The sequence below is a fragment of the Anopheles gambiae genome, chromosome 3, assembly GCF_943734735.2.
Source record: "Anopheles gambiae chromosome 3, idAnoGambNW_F1_1, whole genome shotgun sequence".
Taxonomy (NCBI): Eukaryota; Metazoa; Arthropoda; class Insecta; order Diptera; family Culicidae; genus Anopheles; species Anopheles gambiae.
The window spans coordinates 60,781,880-60,794,544 of record NC_064602.1 but is presented as its reverse complement, the minus strand read 5'-3'; the positions used below and the strand labels follow the sequence as shown (position 1 = coordinate 60,794,544).

Genomic DNA, 12,665 nt, shown 5'->3' with positions numbered 1-12,665 from the left:
CTTCATGTGTTCACCGATGCGAGTGAACTTGGGTATGGATGTGCAGCCTACCTCCGCATGGCAACGGCTAGCGAGATTAATTGCTGTTTGGTGATGGCGAGAAGTCGCGTAGCACCATTAAAACATTTGTCTATACCGCGCATGGAGCTCGAGGCAGCATTGCTAGGGGCAAGACTAATGCAAGCAGTGAGCGAAAATTTGGAGTTACACATTCGTCACAAATTCATACATACAGACTCTGAAGTTGTCTTGTCCTGGATCCGTTCTCCCACGCGGGAGTTTAAACAATTTGTAGCTTGCCGAGTTGGCGAAATACTGACGCTAACCGAACTGCACAACTGGAGGCATGTTCCCACGAAAGAAAATCCGGCAGACTGCTTAACTAAATGGTGCAAAGAAACAGACATTCAGCCAAACGGAATGTGGTTACTTGGGCCATCGTTCTTGCACAAACCAGAAAAGCAAACCTATCGATAACACAATGGAAGAGCGTCGCGGACATGTAATGATGCACACAGAAATAGAGAGTTTTAGCCTAAAACCTGAACGATTTTCTAAATGGAGCGTGTTTGTGCGGACAGTAGCGATTCTGTACCGGTTTATATCAAATTGTAGACGAAAACGTGTAGGTCTTCCGGTGTTAACGTTAAAGGCCACTAAAAAACAGCAAGCTCATATTCTAAAATCTGTTTCGTACGAAAACTTACCCCTGAGCTCCGAAGAGTTTGAGAAGGCTGAGATAGTGATATGGAAGCTTACTCAAGAAGACGCATATCATGCGGAAATGCAAAAGCTAGAGATCAGCCAGCCAGACCTAAAACAGGATGCCGCAACCGAACTGGAGAAAAACAACCCCCTGTTCTCGCTCACGCCTTTTAAAGACGCACACGGAGTTCTACGCGTGAATAGCCGAATATGCAAAGCAAAGCAGATAGATCTCAACGCAGGTTATCCGATCATACTCCCGAAAAATCACGCCGTGACGGAACTGATCATTAACGATTATCACCGCAGGTTCGGGCATGCCAATAGCGAAACGGTTGTGAATGAGATTAGGCAGCGGTACTACATACAACATCTGCGTTCGTGTGTCTCCAGGACAATGAAAAACTGTCAACGCTGCAAAATAAGAAAATGTCAGCCGAGCATACCTAGAATGGCACCACTCCCAGAAGCGAGACTTACCTCCCACATTCGTCCGTTTAGTGCAGTAGGCATCGACTACCTGGGGCCAATAGAGGTGGTCAATGCAAGACGGCGACAAAAACGATACGTAGCTGTGTTTACTTGCCTCGTTACACGAGCATTGCATTTAGAAGTCGCACATAGCTTGTCTACAGTAGCGTGCATCATGGCAATTCGTCGGTTTGTGAGTCGAAGGGGTCCTCCTACCGAAATATTTTCCAATAACAGCACGAATTTCGTCGGCGCTAACAACGAGCTGCAAAAACAAATAGCAGACAATAAGTACTCCCTAGCCGACACCTTTACCGACGCACACACTACGTGGCGATTCAATCCACCATCAGCACCACACATGGGCGGAGTATGGGAGCGAATGGTGAGGAGTGTCAAAGAAGCATTGAATGCGTTTGACGATAGGGGAAAATTAAATGACGAAATTCTACTCACAGTTCTTGCAGACTCAGAGAGCCTGATTAATTTGCGCCCCCTCACATACATGCCACAAACGTTCTCCGACTCGGAAGCATTAACACCAAACCATTTCCTTTTAGGATCGTCGGTAGAAAGAAAGGAGATGGTAACCATTGTACCACACCCGGCGGAAGCTCTAAGGAACAGCTATTGCCGAGCTACAGAACTCACCAGCCACTTTTGGGACAGATGGCTCAAAGAATACGTTCCGACTCTTCATGGGCGAGCCAAGTGGCAAAAAGAAGGCGAACAGTTGAAAGTGGGCGCGTTGGTCTTCGTGACGGAAGGAGCTCGAAAGGAATGGCCACGAGCTGTTGTAGAAAAAGTATATCCTGGATGTGACGGTAGAGTCAGGCAGGCGATGGTGAGAACAGCGCACGGGAAAATGTTAAAACGCCCGGTCGTAAAACTAGCGAGGATCGATGCAGAAGTTGATAAAGAGGAAGAATTTGATGATGCAAAGGCTGATAGTGGGAACGGCAAAACACAGTAGGTTGATTGTCGCGTCTTTATCAACTGGTGAATCCAAACCGCATGGATTCACGTGGGGGGGAATGTTGACACGCCAAAATATAAACAGTACAAAGGTTGGGATAAACAGAGGTGCGTTAATCGATCTGAGCGCAATCGATCACCACTGCTATAAAACGCGAGCAGGATAGATGATCGGGCGAGAGAGAGAGAGAACAATCGTTCTAAGCGGTCAGGGTTCGTGTGCTAGGTCAACGGTCGAGGATCGGGAATCGGCAGAGCGCGCGAGAAATATTGACCAAATAAGGGCATGCGCAACAGAAGCGATTTATTAATCAAAGTGTGAAGACCCAAATTTTAAAAAAGTGTGAATAATTTTGAACCAATTAAAATAAATATAATTTCAAATCCACGCTATACAAAGGTCTTGTTATCGCTTCCACACACAATATTCCATCAGAGGTCTGAACTGCACCGGCAAACTTCATGATGAGGTTGTTTTTTAACATGAACCATCCATCGCGGTCTCCCTTTCTGAGCATAAAATTGCTCCTAACTGGTAGGGTTACTCCACTTGCCTTGTTTAATATAACAGGACACTGGTGGGAATCCTGTTGAGAAACCGAGTTGAGCTCGTTAACCATTCTAGCAAGCTCTTTGATGCGATTAATAACTTGTGGCATGATGTTGTTGCCTGTACGTATCATATGCTTTATAAGGTATAGTGCACTTTCATAAATGTATGTGGAATACTCATCCAACGAACCAAATCTACATACATCTTCATAAATATGTTTAAGATTGTGCACATTACTTGTAACGAAACAATCGCCGTAGAGCGTTGCATAGCTCCGTACAAATTTGAGCAGCATTTCATGTGCCAACTCATAGTGCTGTTTATGAGCTGGGGATGAAAAAATGGTCACGGCGCAGAAGAACAATTTGAAATGTTCATACGCTGCTGGGGTAGTGCAAGAAATTCTTAAATTCGGCACCTTTCCAAAATTGAAGATTCGTGGCACTTCCGAAGGCAGCTTTACCGTTTCCATTATGCTTGATATAAAGCTTATATCATCCAGCGTCCACTTGTAATTTTTCCCAAAAGTGCCTTTTTTCCACGATCTCATCAAAAATCGCATCACTCCTAGATCGATTAGATGAAGTCGATCGGTAGTGGGTATATCATCGATTATATCAAAATATGTCAGGGCAATGAGTATGGTGGAGTTTTTGCTATGGCTGTTATACCTTCCTGCCTTGAAATTTTTGGCGGTTCTCTTCGGTGCATCTACTCCCGAGAAGTGCATCCGATGCGTGCTACGGTCATACACAGTGTGCTCTGTGCACTTAAGGCAGGAATCGTAGCCGGTATGAGCAATTGCGCCTGCAATTAGAAATACATCATTTAAAGAAAGAAATGATCATTTACTACCGTCATAATTTACCTTTGATGAAAGCACGTGCGGGAGTGTCGGCGACGATGGCACGTACACGTATGGTTACCTTCTTCCCACCCAGCGTCACGCCCGCTGACTGCAATCGGTTCAGTTCTGCAACCTGCTGCCGAAGATAGTCCTCCGCACTCGCCGGTTTGGTTTTCCCACAAAATAGAGCAACAACAAACACAGGTGCCTGGGGATCTACCCCAGGCACCTGTGTTTGTTGTTGCTCTATTTTCACGCGCATTAGAATTGGCCATAATTGTGTAGGCCCGCTGTTGTGTATGGGCAATCCGTCCATCGAGAAATCCAACCGAAGTGTAGAAGGGCCAGGTTGCATGGTGCTAAAAAAGAATTATACTACTGGTTAGACATTAATTTGCAAAATAGACACTATACATTTGCCTAAGTGAAGTATGATTTGAGACAATTCGCTACGCCGTTGTACCAAAATTGACCTCCTGCGATGTTTTTGATGTCGATAGACGTAGCAGTCGGTGTTTTTAATAAAGTCCTTGGATCCTTCGGCAGTTTGAAATTAGTTTCCTCTTTAAGCAAAGAGAGAAGCGAACCCACGGCATAATGCGAAATATTAGACGAAAGTGCCCAATGCCTAAGCTTTTCCTGAAACTGGACATTCCTGATATTGAGGCCTTCGTCGTCACTCCAGTCACTGTCGTCGTTTATGTCGCTGAAGGGATCATCTTCGTTGAAACTATCTGCACCATCATCACTTTCTTCATCAGCCTCATGGGCATCCACAGGAATGCTTTCATCACTTTCTTGCGATTCCTGTGGCACGCTTTCTGGCAAAGTTTTATCCGCAGTTAGCGATGCATCTGGAGTAAACATGAATATAAAATTAATTTACATAAAAAATTTATAGCCAACTGTAAGGCATACCAAACGATGGAATGTGGGCCGATGTCGAAGGACGAGCGTTTTCCTTACGCAGCACGTTTTCCCATTCGGCATCAAACGCACGCATCCTTTTGTTGCGGTTGTAGTACAAACCGCCTGTACTGCGCCATCTCTTTGTCGCCATGGTAACAATGGATACTTTTAAATTTGCACTCGTTAATATAACTGTTGCGACGAGTCTGGCAACTGTTCGATGTTATAATAATAATTCCCGCTGCGCAAATTCGAGCAGTTTCCAGCGCAGAAAATGTACCAAAATCTGCGCTGGCCAGCGCAGATTTTGGCCCGTTCCCAGCGCTGGACTTCAGCGATTCCTGCGCTGGGTCGAGCAAGTTTAGCGCCATCTGCTGGCGAAATGGACGAACTATTTATGGCGGCGGAGCAAAAAAAAACGGTCAAAAAATTTAAAAATATTGGCGCCCATTTTTTCGTCCGCTTCTTCTCCCTCCCTCACCCTGCCCTGCCTTACTTGCGCTTCTGCCCGTGCCTTCCGCCGCCAGCTGATTGGTTGTTGTGGTGTATGCGTTGAAACTCATATGTGCATTGCGGTTGTGTATTGTTATTGGTGGATGTTAGCATTTATTAATTTGTGTGTGACCTTGAGACGCTGTGGGAGAAGCTGGATTGGGATTCAAAGTGTTATCGGTGTATTGATGGTTTATTTTATTTCGTGCCGCTGCTGATGAGACCATTCGATGCCCCTGCCAGTTGAGGGTGAAGAAGCCTATTTAAAACAAGCGTAGGAGAACGTCTAACACTAATCTAATATTTTTTAATTTGAACATGTTTGATGCTTCAACGACCTTCTAAGCATCATGTAGCAATGTATAGTGGCAATAAAATATTTTTTTAGTGTGCCGAAATCTGTCTCGCGTTTTCGGGTCTCGTCACACACACGCACACACACAGCGCGGGGAAAGTGACCGTTCACTCTATCATGTCGCGATTCCCCACCCCGCCCGGCGCTAGGGATGAGGATGCTACAAGAAAGCTGAACCAACCGTTCTACCGATAAGGTAGCCGTAATCGATCATGCGTGGAGGGGGGGGTGGTCTAGTGGGGGGGGGGGAGTGCGTGCTTGCGCGACTTCGGGGGTGCGTGCTCGCGAGCGCGCTTTCGTGGGTGCGTGCTGGCGTGCGCGCTTTCATGCTCGCGGGCGCGCGTACGTGTGTGTGTGTGTGCGTGCGTGCGTGCTGGCGTGCGCGCGTTCATACATGTGTGCGCGCGAGCGCGTGTGTGTGTGTGTGTGTGTGTGTGTGTGTGTGTGTGTGCGAGTTTGCGCGCGCGTGTTTGTGTGTGAGTTTGCGCGCGCGTGTTTGTGTGTTTGTGTATGTGCGTGCGTTTGAAAACCCCAAAACTATTTGATTCTGATGTGTACATTTTCATCCGCTGCGGCTACAAAGTCCATGCATTTTCGATCTCGCTACCTGAGAGACAACACAACCATTGGTATTGACATCTTTGCGATCGGCTCTGCTGTTGGGGGTATCAAAAAGACACACGATCTAAGCAAACGTGCGTGTATATTGTACATTTATTTCTAATTCAGCTAGCGAAGGCAAGTGGAAACAACATTTTGAATTGAATCCCTACAAAAGAGGATTCTGGATTTGTTTATTACGGTGCGCGTATGGTGCTGCACCTGTCCGTCCAGAATCTGGTGGCTTGTTGGTTTGGAGTAGTTATCATGTCGCCGATTGACCGGCAATGCCTTGGAATGGGTTCGGATCGGTAGGTTCATGTTTTGGTCGAGTGCATTCCGTGCATTTGTCGCGCCACAGCAGTAGACCCGGCAGCTCCAAATTCAAAACAAAAACCTTCCCCGAGTGTGGACTGCTATGCTAAGTTCTTCTTATTTTTATAATTATTATTATTGGTGTACTAGCCAACGCGATCATGCCGGCCTTTTCAGGACTTGACTACCACGTAGCCGGATAGTCACCTCTTGCTACGGCGGACGGTTCATACGCGGTTAAAACCCACGACGGGCATACAGATGTGCGGAATGATGGCGGTGCCACGGGCCCGCTCCTATCCAGTGTGCAACTTGCATACTGCCACACTGTCTCCTGCCTGGTGCATACGCAGCAGGCAGGGGGAAGGATGCACCTCCACCATAAAAAAAACGCCGTCATGAACCAGCGGTGGATCTAACGGTAGGCGGACTAGGCGGTCACCCAAGATCTCTAGTCTGTGATATGCCGTATGTCTACAAGTATTAGCGACAAAGGCTCCCGGAAAGATCCCAATTGACATTTTCGAGCACGAATAATCGGGAATTAGAGCAACTTCCCTTAAACTGGAGCCTTAAACTTCCCTTAAACTGCACCAGTTTAAGGGAATTCAGAAAAAGTCCTTTAAAATCAACTGTGATGCGGCTTTTTCGTTACTTTCTTCTAGATTTGCTCGGAAACGATGTTTTCTATCGTTACAGTTGGTCATGTTACCATTTTATACTTAAATAATATCCATTTTTATAGAATAACGTCACACAAATTAGCTTTTGTTTTTCATCAAAAACCCAGTGCTATTAGTGAAAAATGAGCTTGATAGCATCGTCCATCGATAGAGGAACGTCTAATTTACAAACACACCAAATCTTGGCGCTTTCAACACACTTAATCATACACAAATCCACAATTTCAAGCGTATCGAGTACTAATCGAGCAGATATGGGAAAACAGTTTCGAGCAAATGTCACTTGGGATGATCGTAGGGGTCCCATGGCCACCCCTCCTTCCCCCCATCCGCCGGCAATTTAAGTATACCGTTCAATCTTCCAACAGCTGTGTGCCAGTACCTCCTGCTCCCGGTCATCAGTTACCATTGACAGGGGCCTCAACTCGTCTTTCCGCCTTTCATGAACACCTTCCTTTCTTTGACCGATGGATCATAACATTCCGGAAAAAACACATTTGGCGACAGTTGTGCACACACACGCACGCTCATACCTTTGCGCAGACGCCACAGCATATCTGTGTAATATACAACATACGAAAGCAAAAGCTTAGTGTAACAAAGTTATGTTTAATGCTTAACACGTTCAGATCGATGGCAGGCCCAAGGAACTACCAGTGAACTTTCCAGCCTACGTTCTAAATGCTGGTGGAAAGGAAAGTTGATGAAAATCAGCGGCGGGATGAACGTGTTAATGCGAATTAGGATTCACCGCGTTTCATAGCAAACCAGCGTAAGCTAGCGATTCCTTAGTCATTTTTACATTGCAGCAATTGAACTTATTGCGCTTTTTTTGTTTGATTTGTGAAAATGCAACTTCATCGCCGCAATGTTTGTTAACGGCATTTTTAGGCGCCACAACAGCTCGCGAGCATTGACAACACGCGAGAATGAGATAGCGCTAGGGAGGGAAAGAGCACGGACGATGGCTGACAGCGATTGGCCGTCTGACGCACCAACACTTCCAAAAAGCGAAAGGCCACGGGAGTGACAAAATGCTGACAAATTTTTCAAAATGTGAGCTTTTGTCACTTTTTTGAGCTTTTGTCAAAATTTTGTGACCTGGAGCAGCCAGGAAAAAAAGTTGACAAAAGTTGACAAAATTTGACGTTCGTGAAAAAGCGTAAACAAACAGCTATTTGGCGCAGTTGTGACCCATTGCTATGATAATAATGCTAAAATGCATGATTCTAATTGATTTATGTACTTATTCCGTGCTTCTGAAACAAAATATCGATGATATTCAGATGTTGGAGCTTTTTGTCGCTCTTGTGTATGTTTTTGGTGCGGTCACGAGAAAAGCTCTTTTTTGCAGTTGACAAGCAATTAGCGCGTGGCCACGGAAATGAAAAAATGTTGAAAAATTTTTCAACTTTGTCAAAATCTTGTGTATGCGTGGCCGCACTAAAAACATACACAAGAGCGACAAAAAGCTCCAACATCTGAATATCATCGATATTTTGTTTAAAAAACACTAACTAGGTACATAAATAAATTAGAATCATGCATTTTAGCATTATTATCATAACAATGGGTCACAACTGCGCCAAATAGCTGTTTGTTTACGCTTTTTCACGAACGTCAAATTTTGTCAACTTTTGTCAACTTTTTTTCCTGGCTGCTCCAGGTCACAAAATTTTGACAAAAGCTCTAAAAAGTGACAAAAGCTCACATTTTGAAAAATTTGTCAGCATTTTGTCACTCCCGTGGCCTTTCGCTTAATTTTGACAAAGTTGAAAAATTTTCAACTTTTTTTCAGCTCCGTGGCCACGCGCTAAAACCTTCAACAGCGCGCTCAGGCGAGGGGTATGAGGCGGAGCCAGGGACTCGACAAATTTGCCGTTGGAGAGAAAAGAAGGGCATAATAAAATTCTCAGAACTCCATGATTTCTTCGCTTTGCGCAGTGGGAACGCGTATTGATGACTGCCCGGTGTAAAAGATAAACAGATACTTGATAACACACGGATAATGCGAACGGAAAGGATAAGGCGTACGGAAAGGATGTACGGAAAGAAACAGAGTGCGGCGGCTCTTTTCTATTCTAACCGTACGACGAGACAGAAGTTTTTTTACTTGTTATCACCGTTAGTTAAGCTTTCGGCAATAAATATACTTGTAAAATTATCTGGGAAGTCATCGAGTTCATTTTGACTGTTGCTCAACGCAACAATAACTCAAGATACTTTGATCACCTGCTTGCTACTAAAATTTTACCCTTGGAATCAACCGAATCGTGAGGATGATGATCGTTCGTAGCCAATACCACCCACAGGAAAAACAAGGAGAAAACTCCCACACGTGCGAGAAAGAGCAGCAACAACCAAAGCTTTGAGCCGATAGTATTGTGAGAATGCGACGGAACATCATCGCCTGTGAGCGAGAGTGAAACAGAAGTCATAACCATAATCTTCCCACCCATAATCAACAACCATAATTCGTGTGTGTATGTTCGCCCCATACAAATGGCATAATTTTTATTTTCGCTTGGTCGAAAATCGCGGCTAAAACCCGATTTTGCGGCTGGGGCACATTCCTAAACAAAAGGGTATCACAAAAACTGTCCGCAGAACCCAACCGACGTAGCACGAGAATATAGAACCGCACATTTTATGTTGTAACACACTTACTACAGTTGCGCAAAGCAGCACACAAAATTGTGTTATTGCTCAAAACTGTGCTCTTACACAAAATTGTGCTCTATCACAACATTGTGCTCTATCACAAAATTGTGCTAAATCACAAAATTGCTTGCGCACAAAATAGTTCACGTACAAAATAGTGCGCGCACAAAATTGTGCTAGGGTAAATGTACCTATAGTGGTGGTAGTACCAATAGTGGTGGTATTGCACTAAAATGCGGTCCATACGGTAAATTAAAAGTAATTAAGTTATTTTCGTCAGTGTGTAAAATGCTAAAGAACATTTCAAAGAATTTAAAAGATAAATGGGACCATTCCGTTACTTCGTGACCGAAAAATCCATTATTTTATGAAATGTGTCAACATTTTTCCAAAATTCTTAAGGCCGGGCTACATTGATCGTACTCCATAGCGTAATTTCGATTTTCACTAGCGCATCTGGCGGCGGCTGACTGAAGCATTTTGCCAAACAATTTGTAGCCGCTTCAGAAAATATGTTATTTTTCCATGTTTTTTACTTAAATTGGTCTGGAAAAGCTATGTAATTGATAGATTAATATGTTGTGCAAGTATTTCAGCCATTTTCGCATCAAAAAACGATGAAAAAACAACTTGAATTTGAGATCCGGCATGACCATTCCCTCGACGACCAAAAAAAGCTTCCACCAGCTTTCGCCAGATGCGCTAGTGAAAATCAAAATTACACTACGGAGTACGGTCAATGTAGCCCGGCCTTTAGGATTTCATAACCAAACTCATTTTTCTGTTAACGTTCTAAATGATCACATACCCACGCAATTACTAGATTTTCAACATGATTGTTGTGAAATGTTATTGTTTTACTAAAATTATTGGTCTTTTGACCATATTTATGCATTTTTATGTGTTTTTTACCATAGTGCCATTATAGGTACACAAAACAGGCATGTTCCTATAGTGGTTATAGTTATAAAATCAATAAAAACAGTTCGTTTTAGATTTTTTCGATGATATTTTTGACATGTCGTACTATTGTCATTAAAATAAGCAACAGAAATGAGTTTTCTGTAAGTAATGTACCAAACAAAGGCCAAAATTCGCTTATCTGGCTGAGTGAAAAAATCAACCTCAAATCAAGCTTTATCTTCCGGGTGTGGGTTGACGACAGGTGTTATTCAGTACTTTAGTCAATATTTTATTTAACCAAATTCATACATTTTAACGATCAAATTACGAAAGAAATCATTATTATGGCAGCTATCCTTGCTATTCATACAAAAACAACTTCGGAACTAAGTTTCATTGATATTATACACTGTTTTCGAGGTATCTTTGTTTACCACCACTATTGGAACACAATACGACTACTATAGGAACCAAATCCATTAAATCCATTAAAACACATCTGCGTCACTACAAATTGCACCACTATTGGTACATTTACCCTATTGAGCAAAATTGTGTGGTTTCCCAAAATTGTGCGGTTGCCCAAAATTGTGCGGTTGCCTAAAATTGTGCGATTGCACAAAATTGTGCGGTTTCAAAAAAGTGGTACCACAATTTTGTTAGTGTGCAAGTGTGCTCGAACATATTAATGTGCTGTGCGTGCGGGGTAGCACTGTGCTACTTGACCCATCACTACTCCGCACAATTTTTGTGCTCCACTCAGTTACTGTGCTTCGCACTCTCTTTGTGCTCCATACACTTTTTTGGTCTGCACAGCTATTGTGCTTCACACAGTTATTGTGCGCGCACAATTACACCGCGCTCTGACACCAATCGAACAAGACACCACATTTGTTTGGAATTTGATCGGTTCGAGACGATGTTTGTCTTCTTTGTTCGAGATGACTGACTTGTCCTCACGTTTGATCGACTCTGATTTGCGGGTTATACCAACAGTACACGAAGCGAAAACTCAAAAAGTTCACGCTTGATTTGTATGAGAGAGCGTAAACTTTCCGTCAAAAGATTATAAAGTTGCATGGCTGAAATCTAGTCTAGGCCAAAGTTTACGCCTCGTATGACGTCCAGATGATGTCTTGTTCGATTGATGCGAGAACGTGGTGTAACTGTGCGCGCACAATAACTGCGGAGCACAAAAAGTGTTCAAAGCACACTAACTGTGCGATACAGGGTTTACCAAGTCACTTTGCGATGTGAGCTGCACAATTCATCTCATTTGAGACGTATTTCTATTCTGACGTGCTACTTCATTTGGCCCGAAATAATTTTCTATTCCGCCGCATTCATTTTCATCCATTATATGAAGTCTTTTCACAGGGGATGTTAGCTGGAGCCGTCCGCGATGTTTACATTTTTTTCAAAAATAAATTTTTGGGCTTTTAGTGCTGATTTGTGATACAACTATGTTGTTTAACAAAGAATAGAAGTTTATCTTGGCTCCGCTGTAGCATTCTAGCCGATACATGGGTTATTCATTGAGTTATTAGCAGATTTGACTGAGCAGGTTCAACTGCTAATAACTCAATGAATAACCCATGTTTCGGCTAGAATGCTACAGCGGAGCAAAGATAAACTTCTATTCTTTGTTAAACAACATAGTTGTATCACAAATCAGCACTAAAAGCCCAAAAATTTATTTTTGAAGAAAATGTAAACATCGCGGACGGCTCCAGCTAACATCCCCTGTGAAAAGACTTCATATAATGGATGAAAATGAATGCGGCGGAATAGAAAATTATTTCGGGCCAAATGAAGTAGCACGTCAGAATAGAAATACGTCTCAAGTGAGATGAATTGTGCAGCTCACATCGCAAAGTGACTTGGTAAATCCTGTAACACAGTAGCTGTGCGATGACACAGTAACTGTGCGGTCGCACAGTAGCGAGAAACAGGTTGCGGCGAGGACGAAGCAGAATATTTTTGGAGAGAGAGGAATGAAACCAAGAAGAAAACGAAGGGCCTCAAAAACGGAGAGCAAGAATGCAATAGCGAGGAACAACAAAGGAAGAGGATGAAGTGGAAGAGAAGGAGAAATGTCAATACAAACCGTTCGAAACACGTTCAAAGCGAGGACGCTGCGCGAGCCGATGTTTGTGAAATTCATATTTTGTGATTTAAAGTGATTTTAAGCGTTTC

The 12,665-nt window shown here is 43.5% G+C and overlaps 1 protein-coding gene across 1 annotated transcript in view; it reads right to left on the bottom strand.

The window, feature by feature from the left end:
- Positions 1 to 12,369, bottom strand: part of LOC133392901 (uncharacterized) — a 590,816-nt gene extending 578,447 nt beyond the window's left edge. Inside the window, exon 1 of the mRNA XM_061655407.1 lies at positions 11,698 to 12,369. The gene's annotated coding sequence lies outside the window, so the exon portion shown is untranslated. The remainder of the gene's footprint in view (positions 1 to 11,697) is intronic.
- Between the last annotated feature and the right edge of the window lie 296 nt (positions 12,370 to 12,665).